Genomic DNA, 15,258 nt, shown 5'->3' on the forward strand with positions numbered 1-15,258 from the left:
TTCTTTATTTTTTGCATGTAGAAATTTCAAACAAAGCATCCATTGTTATCACCAATCTAAATCTAAAAAGAGTGTTATCTTATGTTTATGTTTAATAACTATTTAAATTCTATATTTTTATGGCAAGGTTTTAATTCCTCCATATCACATATTAACATGTAAGAAAGCAAATTTATTAGTTCTGTAGCAGGAACATCTCAATGATCTCTATGTATAATGCATTAAAAAAATCATCATCTAGTTTTATGGTAACTACAAATCATAAATGGTCTTTTAAAGATCTTGGACAAGAGGTTGATTATGTTAAAAGAAAGATGAAAAACACTCTAAAACATCCTACCAAATGGAAGCTTCTTTGACTTTGTTTTTAATGATATAAATATACCTATTGTGCTCACATACAATTTTTTATCTAAACTAATGCTTGCATTTGTTTGTAAGGTAAAGGCATATTAGGATCTAAGATAATGATTTGGGATCCAGGCCTAGCATTAAGGTCTAATCCTTACTTTTAAATTACAAGTGTTGTACTTGAAAGGCTTGTAATAATAAATTAGGCTTTGACCTCATTCAACTTAATTATGTATAAAATGGGCTTTAAAGCCAACACTAACTCTCAATGAGCATATATGAGATCATGTCAATCAATCCTATTAAACAACAATATATGGACACACAAAAATAGATTCACGCCAGTCAAATAAATTATCTTTTTTGAATTTTTGTTATTTAAAAAAAACAAATATTGAGGAGTCGTATATAGTTCCTATTATTTGCTTGTACACATCCTTGAACAATGATCAAATGATTCATTTATCTCAGGTTGACTTTACGAACAATACAAATAATTATTAAGTGATAAAAATGATGGAAAAACAAAAGAAAGAAAAAGATATGATATTTTTTAAAATAATCTTGAATGTAGAAAAATCAAATCATGCATCAATCATTTTTATTGTCCATACATTAAGATTCTTGAACAACGACCATAGGTAGTTCATTTATCCGGTTTAACTTTATAGACACAAATAACCATTAATTCATAACTAATATAAATTCATACATCAAGTCATACATCTAGAGAAATAAACCATGTGCAAGCACATACATGTCCACATAATAAATAAAAAACCAATAAATATATTACAAAGTTTCCAAAGCAAATGAGCTAACATGTTAGGGTTTAAGGTAGACCTTTGCGAGTCAGCGAAGTTAGTTAGAAATGGACTGAAGCTGCTTGATTGAAGAGGAACAGTGGCAGTGCGTGGTGGTCATATATGGGCAATGTACTAGCATATATGAGTCATGCATTTTTTTTAAAGTACAAAAAATCAAACAAAACAAATAATTTATGGTTGAAATTTGGGTCATACTTGATGTTTAGCTGGATTTGGAGACATTTGAAAGTTATGGAAAAAATCAAATGGAGAAACAGAGGTTGGGGTTTCAAGTCTAGTTCTTTTATGGTAGATCAAGTATTGTTTTGGGGTTGATTATAGGCTAAATTTCATGACTAGGATAGAGGTCATGATGGTCGTGATAATTGCAAGTATATGTTGTCAAGTGGTAGGAGCGACGGTGTGGAAAAACTGTTATGGTAGGGGATTGGTTTGGTTTATTGAGCTGCAAAAAAGGATATAGATGAGAGTAATAAATGTGGTTGCTATTGTTGTTGGCTTGGCTAACAACATATGAAGAAGGAAGATGAAGGAGCAGCTGGTGAAGATGGTACTGAATTTAGATAGTGAAGGCTGTTGTGATTGGTTTTAGATGAAGGTTATGAAGAGATGAGATGAGTTGATAAGAAACCTAGAACCCACATGTAAGAAAAAACAAACCTAAGAAAGCTAAAATTAGATTTGGTTGATAAAAGCTTGATACAATGATTGCTTGAATTAAGATACCAAAGCAATTGGAATGAAACCCCTGCCTAACAATTACAAAGAATCATAAATGAGACATCTAAAGAAAAACACCATAACTATTGATATGAACCAAGTCATGTCTGAATTTGACCTTAAAATATATGCTGACTAGTTTTGCAGGATCAGACATATCTCTCAAATAATACAATGAAACGAGCTGAAATTGTACAAGGAGATACTAGACACGTATAACTATATTTTGGTAAAATTTCAGGTCAAATAGAGTTCGGAAACATACTATTTTAGAGAGTCAAAGAAACTAAACAAATCTTATTAAATCTACCAGACTAGACTTTTGTATATTGTTTGGGACATATCTAGAGTTACAAGTAGAATTATGATGTGATTCAAGTTGGACTGGAAACTAGACATCTTAATCTTTCCAGCCATATATGGTAGGCCTAGTAATTCAGACAAGAGAGAACGATGTGTATGGAGTTAGGACTGAAAATTTGCCAAAAATATGTGAAAATTAAAGATTCAAGCTACATGAAGGAATTTTGGCATGAAGACTTTGTTTTTATTTTTCTATTTTTATTTATTTTTGAATAATTATTTTTAATTTAGGTTTGTTCTAGCTCATTAGACATTGTTTAGGGGTTTATTTTATTATTGAACTTATATTAGTTAATTACTAGTTTAAGCTCATTAGCTTGCAATCCAAAAAGGATCCATTAGGGTTAATTAGAGGAGACTACATTATGTTTTTTAGCTGTAAATTTTAGCAGCAATTTGAAGAATAAACTTGAGTTTTCTCTTTTGTTTATTTATGGCAAAACAATCTTTCTTTACAAAGACAATGATAATACACTAACTTATCAAAAATTAACTGACTTCGTGGTGTCATTCACATACTTAGGGTTTTTAGATACAAGGTTATCTCTAGGTTCAAGTCTTTTTTCAATACATTTAGTTCTTAGGTACATGGTTACCTTTGGGTCAAGGTTTTATCAAATCTGATTTTCAGTTTTTTAGGTTGTTATTTACTTCATTAGCGGTTGGTTGACCACGTGATAAAGAGGTTTACATTAGTTGGTAACAGAGTTAGACTTAAAAAATCAGGTTATATCCTTTATTTTCTTCTTGTTAGTTTCGGTTTCCTTAGCTTTAGTCATCTTGGATTTGGTTTTCGATTATTTCATGTCTATAGCTTAGTAGTTTGTGTCTAGGGTTCCTAAAAAAAGCTGTTATTTTAGTTTGTTGCTATCTCAGAATATATCAGTAGCATAAAGACAAAGAAAAACATCCAAAAGTCTATTTTTTTTAATCCGCCACAATACATAAACAAGGGAGAATTTGGACCAAAACAATTCATAAAATTTTCAAATTTTATATACTAGATCTAGTATTCCTATTAGAACCCTATATAAAATTTAAGCTCATTTGGTGATTATTGTCTATAGTAACCAAGGTCAGGATTAAAAGTTGTAATAGGTCAGATTTGTATCAGAAGAGAATTTCAGGTCAGATAAGTTCACAAAATTCTAAAATTTTATATACTAGGTTTTAAGGTTTTAATAGCCACCTATATAAAATTTGAGGTTATTTGGAGTTCGTTTGCTATAGGAACTAAATTCAATATTGAGACTTGTTGTAACGAGTCTAATTCATGTCAGTAATTCAAACTTGTTTTATTACTGTTATTTTTCAATTATGACAGTATAATAACATCATAATTGATATATTTAGGTGTCATTTAATTTTTTTATATATAACCTTTGCATCTTTTTTCTTTCTCATCTTAAAAAACATCCATTTTTCATACAAATTCGTTTGTTACTTGCGAAATTGTAATTGTAGTTTCATCTTTGCTTGTTTTCATATTTCTCTTGCTTCTTGAGTCATATACACACATTTAGATACACTATTAAAGATGTTATATTTGGTGTTAATTTCAGTTCCGCAAGAGTCAAATAAAGGTGAGACAGGAGGAAAAAAGCGTAGCGAGCATATTTGAGTGAAAAATCCTATTTTTGAGTGAAACACAAGAGGAGCGTAAATACATGAGGGAGTGGGTGAGTAATATATATTTCTTGTCAACTAATCAATTTTTATATTCAAAGATGTTGGAGGCAAGCAACAACATGGCACCATAAAAAGGAGACAATTACAATGTAACTCAATTACGCATTATAAATCAACAGATGAATCAAATGTCCAAAGAATTTGGAGATAGGTTAGAGAAGCAACATGTTAATGATCATGGTAGGGTTCAAATTAGGTCTGAACGAAGAAAATTTAATGTTACGAGGGCTGTTAGGTGAGTTAACAATAATATGGATGAGTTTGTGGCTGATAATACGTATATGAATGATGTTGATTTTGAAGATGTGTCCGTAGGACATGAGAAACATTTTGGATAGTAGTGGAATTGTTAGTTGATGGGGGAAACATATGGTGATAATCTTGGTCAGAAGGATAATTATAGGTACCAAGACCATAATGCTGAGTTAGGTGGAGATTTGGATATAATTAAGCTGAAAATACTAGCTTTTCAGGAGAAGAATGATCTGGAAGTTTATTTTGAATGGTAGAAGAAGTTGGAGTGAATTTTGTAATGTCATAATTATTAGGAGCCCAAGAAAATCAAGCTTGTTATGATTGCTTTTACTGACTATGTCATTGTGAGGTGGGATCAGTTAGTGACAAACCACAAGATGAATTATAAGAGGAAATTTGATACTTGGGATAAGATGAAATCCCTTGTGAGGAGGAGATTTGTTTCTAGCCACTATTATAGAGAATTGTATCAAAGGTTGTAGAGTTTGAGTTAGGGTATAAAAAGTGTTGGTAAGTACTTTAAGGAGATGAAACTTGTTATGATTTGAGCCAATATTGAGGAGGATAGAGAGGCTACTATGGTTAGATTCATAATATAACTCATATTATAGAGTTCATCATTGGAGGAGATGGTGTATATGGCCATGAATGTAACACCCTATAATTTCTACATGTAAACTAGTTTCTTTAAGTCTTGAACTCAAGAAAGTTAGGAATCTTTTTCTAAAAACTTTGCTAAAAATTCAACAGGGTCTCCTTTGTATCTTGGATATCCCAAGTGTCGACATTAATTTAATCAAAATCAAATACACTCCTTATTCTCAAATCCACACAAATTCATTACCATAATTTTGATCCAATCATCATAGATCACATCTCATTATATTCCACATTCCTTTATTCATTCTCAATCATCCATAACATTTCAAACTTTTATTGTTTACATAATAACAATAATAATAATAAAACATCATAATAATTAATAATGAACTTTACAACAACTAACATTAAATATGTTTATATGGTATGAAACTAATTACATTGATTCTACATAAAATACTACTACATGAATAATATATACCTAAGACTTTAGTTTTACAAAATTTCAAGAAACATGTAATTTTACATCATCATAATAGCTAGCTAATAATTCTAGTTAATTTAACCCGAAAACCTCTTGGTTACATAGAAAAATAAGATGTTTATAGTTACAACACAAAAGTTTGATCATACATCCCACTAATTTATAATTATCTAAGTCTAACAAAAGTAACAACTGAAGACTACTCCTGACGAGTCTGTAAGGTACCTGAAATATAATCAACATTTCTTATTAAGTCTTAAAGCTAGTAATTTATTAAAACTTCAAGAAATTCTAAATATTTTGTCTAGATCATATTACAACCATTTCTTATAAACATTTAATAATTTCTCATTATGTTTATTCATATAATCCCAAGCAAATCTTCTAACACTCATGACAAAACAAATAATCCCAACATTTTTGTATAGAAGCCAACAATCTAGAATTCCCTCATGAATACTAAATACTTCAATAGTCCAACTTGATTACAATTCAATTTGGCATTCTTCTTTAGAATTCAGTAATTCAGTATTTCTTAACAACTACTAATCAATCTGACGAACCCATCTTGGTTTCCAATTAGTCCGACTTTTCTATTCGAAAGCTAATAATAAGGCATTTCTTAACAAATATTAATCAATTCGGTGAACCCATCTTGATTGTCAATCAATGTGGCCTTCTCATTCGGAAGCCAATAATCCAATAGTCTTTAACAAATAGCAATTAATCTGGGGAACCCGTCTTGATTGCCAATCAATATGACTTTCCCATTCAAAAGCCAATAATCCGGTATTCATTAATGAATACCAATCAATCCAATGAACCCATCTTCATTACCAATCAATCTGGCCTTTTTATTTGGAAGCCAATAATCTGGTATTCCTTAATGAATACCAATTAATCCGATGAACCCATCTTGATTGCCAATCAATTTGGCTTTCCCATTCAGAAACTAATAATCTGGTATTCCTTAACGAATATCAATTAATCATTTCGATATACATATCTTTCTTTCCATTTATGTAACTCATATCAGCTTTTGCATTTCACATACAAACTATTACACAATTAAAACTAATCAGGCATTTTTATGAGGTATCGAGTACCTATTTCAACAATTGAATGTAACATTCCTCTCCCAATTCCAAGTTCCTACTTAAAACTCTCAATCTCTTTCCATCATGTATGCATACATTTTTTTTACTTCATAAATCAACATCTTCCTCACTTTCCTTTACATATTTAATCTTTCTTAATTCAATTCCAACTATAACATCACGAATCAGTTTTCCATAACAATCATTCATGGACATATCATATTTTCACAACTCGTATCAATTTCCTAACAAACTTGGTCCTTCTCAATATACATTATCCTACTTTTCACAACATAATTATCTCATTACACATAACACTTTTACAAGAATTGATAAAGGTTTAAACAATATTTAAAACATTCTTAAAGTCAAGGTGTTGAACACCTACCTGCTGTCAAAACTCGAGCAGTACCTCCTTGCTACTACACAGCTCTTGTGACCTCTCTTGGATCCACAAGCATACCATGTTATTTCCTATTCAATGCACATTCCATATAGAAATAACCTAAGTTGATTTCTTTTAACTTAACTATCATCTACAATTTAACTTACATTGAATTTTCATTTCAAATTTTCATTCAATCCTTTTTCTTATTTTATTAAAAAGAGAGACTTTTATAATTCACACACACTTGCATACCCAAATTTCATTCTTACAACCTCTACCAATTAAGTCTTACATCAAGAATAATTTTTAAGAATGTGTTTGTTTTTGTGGTAATTCTTATGGTTGTGATTTCACAAAAGTGATTTTGAAAAAATCACTTTTATTTTGGTTGGTTTAGATAAAATGTGTGTTTGGTTAAAATTATTGTTTGAATTGTTTTGATCAAAAGCATGCCATGATATGTTTAGTTAAAATTGTGGTTGGAATTGATGTTGTACATAAAATGACTAAAAATGACACAAATTTATTTCTTATGTTTTAAATAACAAAAATAACAAATAATAGAAACAATAATCGACATAAAAAGAAATTGTTCACTTTTTAAAAATAAAATATACATTATTGCCCTATCAAACTTGCTGCAATGTCATAACGAACATAATCCATACGTGGAGCCCTCTGGTGTCCACGTGTTTGTGATCGTGGAACCACATCGGTTAAAATATCATTAAGAACAAAATCAGGATGACGATCAAACTCATTAAATGCAACATCTTCGATTGATTTTCTTCTAATGTAATTATGTAGTGCCATTGATGCGACAACAATTTGAACTTGTGTTTTGTATGGAAACACAGGCATGTTCTGTAAGATTCTTCACCCTTTTTTTTTCAAACTCCAAAAGTACATTCTATTATAGGCCTTTGAACTTGTGTTTTGTCTGAATGATCTGTTGACAAACAATAGTGCATTCTATAAGATTTTATAATTGGATCTCCAATCGGTAAGAAAGTGAGAATGTGAGATGTCTGTGAGATTAAATGAAAGGCAAGAACAATAGAAAGAAAGGTAAGACACGCTGGAGAGAAGGGCAAAAAGATGGATGAGAGAAGACATTGGTGAAAAGCAATGACAAGGTTATTTTCGATAATAGGAAATTCAATGGTTAATGGTGTCGGTGCACTCTCTGTGCAGTTAAAGTTAGTATTCAACAAGAAAGAGCTCTCAACAGCTCTTAGTGAAACGCGCCTTAAGAGAGAAACAATAGATATAAGCTCTCCTTCCTCCCGGGAATAGTTTCTTTTGTGCATGACGCCAACTGAAATTTGAATTTCCGGTTACTGTAGCTTCCCCCCTCCTGTTTTTCTTCTGCTTTCGCTTTCCCCGTGGCCAAGAACAAGCGCAAGCCTACTTCACGCCGACCCCCTGTGCACTCTCAACAACAGCTTCAGGTTGACTTACCTGACAACTCTGTTCTTGCATTGCCAGCACCACCCCCTCCTCCTCTCCCCCCTTCCCTCTGATACCTACCCCCCTCTCATAGCGGTGGCCGGTGGGTCCAGCCCTGACAAATACTTGATATATGTTGATGAAGGGTCTGTCCCCCAACAGATCATCTCTTCCCCCTCTACCCCTGATCATGTGCTAGTGGAGGACTGTTCTGATGAGGATGATTATGATGAAGATGAAGTGGATTATTCTAATTCTGGAGGGAGTTCCAACGTTTTTCTGTTCCCCTGTGCCGTCTTCTACTGACAAGCAATTGGAGGTAACTCTTAACAATGTATCAAGGGTTTCACCCTTGTATGGTTCTAGGAAATCAGCTCTGCTTGTGGCTACTCTAACGAAGAGAGTATAACCTCTCCAGTGCCTGTTCTTCAAAGCAACACTTAATGTCTCGCTGTAGTTGACCCTGTCATTCCAACTTTAGTCTCCTCTCATGCAGATGCTTCTCATTCACGTACTTCTCAATCTCCAACACCCATTGAGAAATGGCGAGATTTGTTTGCTTCCAACCGCAATACTATCTCTGGTCCTAAATTACTGCATTTCTTATCTCCTTGCTCTGACTTGCCTTGTGACTTGTCATCTGAAGATTTAGACAATAATTATGATGTTTGGCAGTTATGTATTGTGGGCTATGTTGCTGGTAAGTCCCCTGGTTTTAAGGTTTTGAGTAATATTATCTCTAGTACTTGGCGATGTGAAGCCTCTTTGGCTATTCATGAATCTGGCTGGTTAGTTTATAGATTTAAAACTGTTTGATGATAAACTGATTGTTCTTGCTAATGGTCCTTACTTGGTGTATGGCCGGCCTCTGATCCTCAAGGCTATGCCAAAGTATTTTGATTTTGGGACTGATGAGATGTCCTGTGTTCCTGTTTGGGTGAAGTTTCCAAACTTGCCGCTCAAATGTTGGTCTCCTAGATGCCTCTCTAAGATTGCCAGCAAGCTAGGCAAGCCTATACAAAGTGACCAGCTCACTTTTAACATGTCGAGAATTTCCTATGCTATAGTCCTTGTGGAATTGGATCTACTTGCTGATTTTAAATCTTCTATTGTCATTAACTTGCCAAATGGTGCCACTCTGAATCAACCGATGATATATAAGACACTGTCTAGATTTTGCAAGTTATGTAAAGTCCTTGGGCACAACACTGGAACTTGCTCCCCTCTTATTGTTTCAGCAGCGACCAAACCTTTGAGCAGCAAAGGTAATCCATCTACAGCTGTAGAAAAGCCTCGTAGTGTCTTTGATAGTCTAGGGCCTGTTATAGAACCTAGTCTGGGCAGTGCTTACGGCCAGGTTGTTGAGCCATCACACAGTACTGACCTTATGGCCACTAAAGTTGTTGTTGGCTCTGGTGCATGGGAAATTGTCATAAGCAAGAAAGCAAGGCGAGCTACTGCCAAACTTGTGGGAGTCACAATCCCCACTGATCAGGGTTCCACCATCCTCTCTAAAGGCAAAGAACCTGTTATCTCATCTTTAGGAGCTGTTTGTGCCTCTGCTTGTAACCCCTCATCCTAAATAAAGGCAAAGAATCAGTCAGGACATCCCCATGTAGGAACGGTCCTGCGGTGGTTACTACTGGTGCAACCACTATGCATGGTCAGCGAAGGAACACATCTCGAACATCTGGGAGTGGTAAGGGTCCCCCTCCACCCCCCTTTATGTAATGTTACTATTCAGTTGGAATGTCAGAGGACTCAACAGTCCTCTAAAGCAGCATAAGTTGGTTCACCTCATGTAAAAATATAATTTTGATGTATGTGGTCTCCTTGAGACTAAGCTGGTTTCTTCTGAGCTTCAGTTTATGCACCGGTTTCGGCTGAAGCATTGGAAGTTTGTTTCAAATATGGAAGCTGCTGGCACTGCTAGAATTGTTGTATTGTGGAATCCCTCTACTGGTCATATTGATCTACTTGATTTTTCTCCCCAATCCGTTCATATTTCTATTCAATGTTTATCTACTCATTATGCTTTTGCTGCTTCTTTTGTTTATGGTTATAATACTATCATTGGTCGTAGAACTCTCTGGGATAGTCTCAAATCCTGGGCTCCAACTAGTCCCTGGCTTGTCTTGAGGGATTTCAATTCCATTCTTTCTCAGGATGACAAACATAATGGTGACCCTGTCTCCTCCTATGAAGTCTCTGATTTCAGAGCATGTTGTTCAGAGCTGGGCCTTTCTGATTTGAATTACACTGGCTGTCATTATACTTGATCTAATAGGAATGTTTGGACTAAAATTGACCGTGTACTGGTCAATCCCTTATGAAGCTCTCTTCAACTTGGATCCCATGTGCATTTCCACCCTCTAGGTGCTTTCTCTGATCACTCAGGAGCTCACATTCACATTGGCAGCAATCGTCCCCTCGGACGTCGTCCTTTCAAGTTTTTTAATATATGGGTTGATCACCCTGAATATGTTGGCTCAATCTCTCATGGATGGCAAATCCCAGTTGCAGGTTCTTCCATGTTTGTTTTATGCAGGAAACTCAAATCTCTGAAGCACCTTCTAAAGACTCTAAACAAGTTGCACTTCAGTCACATTTCAGAAAGAGTTGCTAGAGTAGAGGTTAACTTGGACCATAATCAATGCCTCCTACATGATTCCAGAGATGATATTTCTCTCATGAACAGGGTCAATCAAATGAAGCTGGATCTTTTTAATCTCAAATCTGCTGAGAAGGCTTTCTTTTCTCAGAAGCTCAAGTGCAATTTCCTCAAGGACAATGATAGAGGTACAAGCTTCTTTCATGCTTTGATGAGTCACAGACACCGGAAAAGCTTCATCCCTGCCATCCAGTGTAGCAACGGGGAACTTACTACCTCTATAGATGAAGTTGGTGCTAAATTTATTCACTTTTATCAAAGCCTACGTGGCACTTCATCGACTATTTCTCCAATCAATGAGGCTGTTGTTCATAGTGGCCCTTGCCTTGATGTAAATCACTCTGATTTTCTTTTGGCTCCTGTCTCAAATGAGGCTATCAAGGAAACCCTCTTCAGTATTGGAAATGATAAAGCCCTTGGTCCTGATGGCTATTCCTCTCTTTTCTTTAAGAAGTCTTGGGATATAGTCGGCGCTGATTTCTATGCGGCAGTTCAGGATTTCTTTTCCTCTGGATAGATTCTCAAGCAGATAAATCACTCTATTATCACTCTGGTCCTGAAATCTGCTAATGTTAACTCTGCTAATGATTTTCGGCCTATATCATGCTACAACGTGATTTACAAAGTAATCTCCAAAATTCTTGCAGGAATACTAAGTCATGCCCTTCAGGACATCATTGGTCCAGTTTAGAATGCTTTCCTTGGTGGGCGAAATATGATTGATAATATCAATTTGGCCCAAGAACTTTTCAGGCAGTATGGTAGGAAGAGGACTTCCCCCCGGTGTCTCATCAAAGTTGATTTCAGGAAAGCCTTTGATTCAGTGCAATGGCCATTTCTTAGCGATCTTCTTTATTTGCTGGGTTTCCCTCAATGGTTTGTCCATCTGGTGATGCTTTGTGTGGAAACTTCTTCTTTCTCGGTTGCTATTAATGGCAACCTCTATGGTTTCTTTCCAGGAAAGTGTGGAGTTGGGCAGGGTGACCCTCTTTCTCCTTATCTATTTCTAGTCTGCATGAAGTATCTCTCTCGTATGCTGAAAATGGCATCCCAACAGCCAAATTTCCACTATTACCCAAAATGTGCATTTCATCATATATGTCACCTTACTTTTGTTGATGACATTCTTTTATTGTGTCGTGGGGATAGATCTTCTGTTCGGATTCTCCTTGAGCAACTTCATGTTTTTGGGCGGTCTTCAGGGTTGCATATAAATGCAAGGAAATCCTTTATTTATTTTGGTGGAGTTGGTGACAGCTTGAAGTAGCATATCCTTCAGGACTTCTGCTTTTCTGAAGGTAGTTTCCCCTTCAAACACCTTGGGGTCCCCTTTAGCCCCCACAGGCTTCTAGCTAGCCAGTTTTCCCCCCTTCCTGCACCAACTTGAATATGCTATTCAAGGTTGGATGGGCAATCACTTATCCTATGCTGGGCGGTTGGAATTAATCATATCAGTTTTATCTGGAATGGTGCAATTTTGGCTCAGTATATTTCCCATGCCAGATACTGTTATCAATCAAATTACTTGTATCTGTAGAAACTTCCTATGGACTGGTACCACAACCAGAAGTATGTTTGCCTTGGTTGCTTGGAAGCACATTTGTTTACCAAAAGCTGAAGGGGGTCTCAGCCTTTATGATGTTAAAGCTAGGAACAATTGCTTTCTTACAAAGCAGCTTTGGAATATTCATTTGAAATCTGATTCTATTTGGATTAGATGGGTGCACCATTTTTATTTGCAGGATACCACCATATAGATAGTTCCCCTACAGAGAACTTCCTCCCCTCTATGGAAATCCTTCATCAGTCTGCGGGACCGGCTCCTTGATGTCTGTGGGGGACAACAAGCAGCAATCTCCATGATGCAAAGTTGGGTCACTATAACAACGCCTTTCTCAACTAATGCTTATGAGTTCTTGAGAATAAAAGGCACCCCGGTTTCATGGGTTAGTATGGTTTGGGAGTCTTGGTGTCTTCCAAGATATAGTTTCATTCTTTAGCTTGCTTTGCTTGGCGGCTGAGAACAAGAGATAGACTGCATTTTATTGATATTGATGTTAATTATGTCTTCTGTCAAGATCATGAGGAGAGCCATAGTCACCTTTTCTTTGCCTACAGTTGGACGTCCCTCTTATAGATGAAAGTTAAATCCTGGCTTAGGCTTTGCAGAGGTATGAGCACCATCAACAGTGTTGTTCGGGGCCTCCATCTTAAGGGCAAAATCGCTGTTACTAGAATGAAAAAGGTTTCCCTTAGCATTGTTGTCTATTTGATATGGGAAGAAAGGAATATAAGAGTTTTTGAAAATTCCTGTTCTCTGGTGGAGTCTATTTTTCGAAGATTTCAGGTGTTATTTCACATGATATTGCACTTCTATGAGCAAAATCACCTTAGGACTAATTTCAGGTGATTGGTATGGTGGTTATTATGGTTGAGCTCCTTTGTGGAAAGCTGCTTCCCTTTGGTTTGGTGCACGTGTGATGTGTTGCATCTGCTTTTTGCTGCTGATGCTTCTTCTGAGGTTTCGTTGTTGATCTGCATGTTGTCCCCCTTCTTTGGTTTCTGATCTAATCACCAATTGGTTCTTCGAGCCAATGGTTTCTTCTGATGTCCTATTGTCATATTTTTTGCTTTGTGTTAAGTTGGGAACCTTGTAATATTTGGTTCCTCTCATAACGTTTGTCTGCTTTTAGCTTTTGTTTCTTTGATGGTTACTGTATAGCTCACTCAGGGCATCTGTTCCCTTTTGTACATCCTTGTATCTGCTATTAATACACTTACATTTTGATATAATAAAAAAAGGTTAGTATTCAGCAAAAGCAAGCCACACTTGCTTTTGTTGAACCTGTGGTTGTAACATAGAAATTATGAGTCCCACAAGTTGAAAAGTATGGCTCACTAGCTAACCAAACAACATCAATTTGTGGTCTCAACTGAACATGAAAGTTATCATGTAAACAGACACTCTCTAAATAAAGTAGAAATTAGTCAATTTCCTACCAACTTAATTTAATCATTTAAGAACAATGTTCTCCATTTAAATCATAAATAAGGTTAAAAAATTATTTTAAATATGGCTTGTTTCCTTCATAAGCTAAAATGCAAAACTACATTTTTATTGAAGGAAAGGAAACCCAATTTTTCCATTTACGTACCTACACTACATAGTATAGTTCCCAACCTGACCTCCCCTCAGACTTTTATCGATATTTGAAGTTTTCGAACTCCAAATTAAGTAAGATCAGTCCTATTAGAAAGCTAACATCCCTAGATATAACTTTTATAAGGAACCTATTCCAAATCTTACCATTTTGATGCTCTAATCTTCTCTGGAATTTAAGAGACGAAATTGTCTGGTTTTCTTCTACGGGTTCAACGAACAATTAAACATTTTTAGTTGACTTCTCATAATTAAAACCAACTATTTCCATGTTATATATCATATAACATCACTAAATATAACCTTATAAAAACCAATCAACTCAATTCACATTTCATTTAAAATAGTCAAAACTATTTCAAGGAAATCAGACACATTATAAGAATTTCACACACACACACACACACACACACACACACACACACACACACACATATATATATATATATATATATATATATATATATCATATTCACTTTCCATTTGTTCCTCGTTGGCCGACACCTTTCTCAAACCTTTCCTACAATTTTATTATTATTCTTTCCCCTTCAATTCAACTCTATTTTTGCATGTTATCATTCCCTTCCTCCTTAGAACAACATTTCAATGCTTTCCCATCCAAATCACCACAAACATTTATCACAATTCACACTAACAATAGTTTAATTTAGTTAAATTATACATCTTCCATTATAAACCTTCATTTATGCATTAACACGTATCAATTTCTTCAAAATCAACAAGCTCATTGAATTAACCAAACACCATTTTCCCAAGCATAATGTTGTTGACACCCTATACAACCCAACACTTCAAAGTTGTCCCTAATTATTCATGGTTTTAGGTTATTCTAACTCTATACTAACTCAATTTCATCATTTCACAACAATTCCATAATACCCTTAAAATTTATCTACGAACTCTAACTTAAAAACTCAAGAATTTAATACAAAAATCTAGGCAATCTCACTTAAACTTGTATAAATGAGGTTAGAAGTCTTTACAAGTCACCAAATGAGCTTTAAAATGCTAGTATTTTTCCAACCATTCTTTTTCTCCCCCCAAGCTGTCATGAACTCCCTCCCTATTGCTCACTCTCTCTTTCTCTCTTTACTTGCTTTCTTAGTGTAATGTTTAAGTATTTTGATAATTTAACCACAATTATAACATGGAGATATCAAACTCCTTTAAGATTTCTCTTAAG

Source organism: Populus trichocarpa, chromosome 2 (assembly GCF_000002775.5).
Source record: "Populus trichocarpa isolate Nisqually-1 chromosome 2, P.trichocarpa_v4.1, whole genome shotgun sequence".
NCBI lineage: Eukaryota > Viridiplantae > Streptophyta > Magnoliopsida > Malpighiales > Salicaceae > Populus > Populus trichocarpa.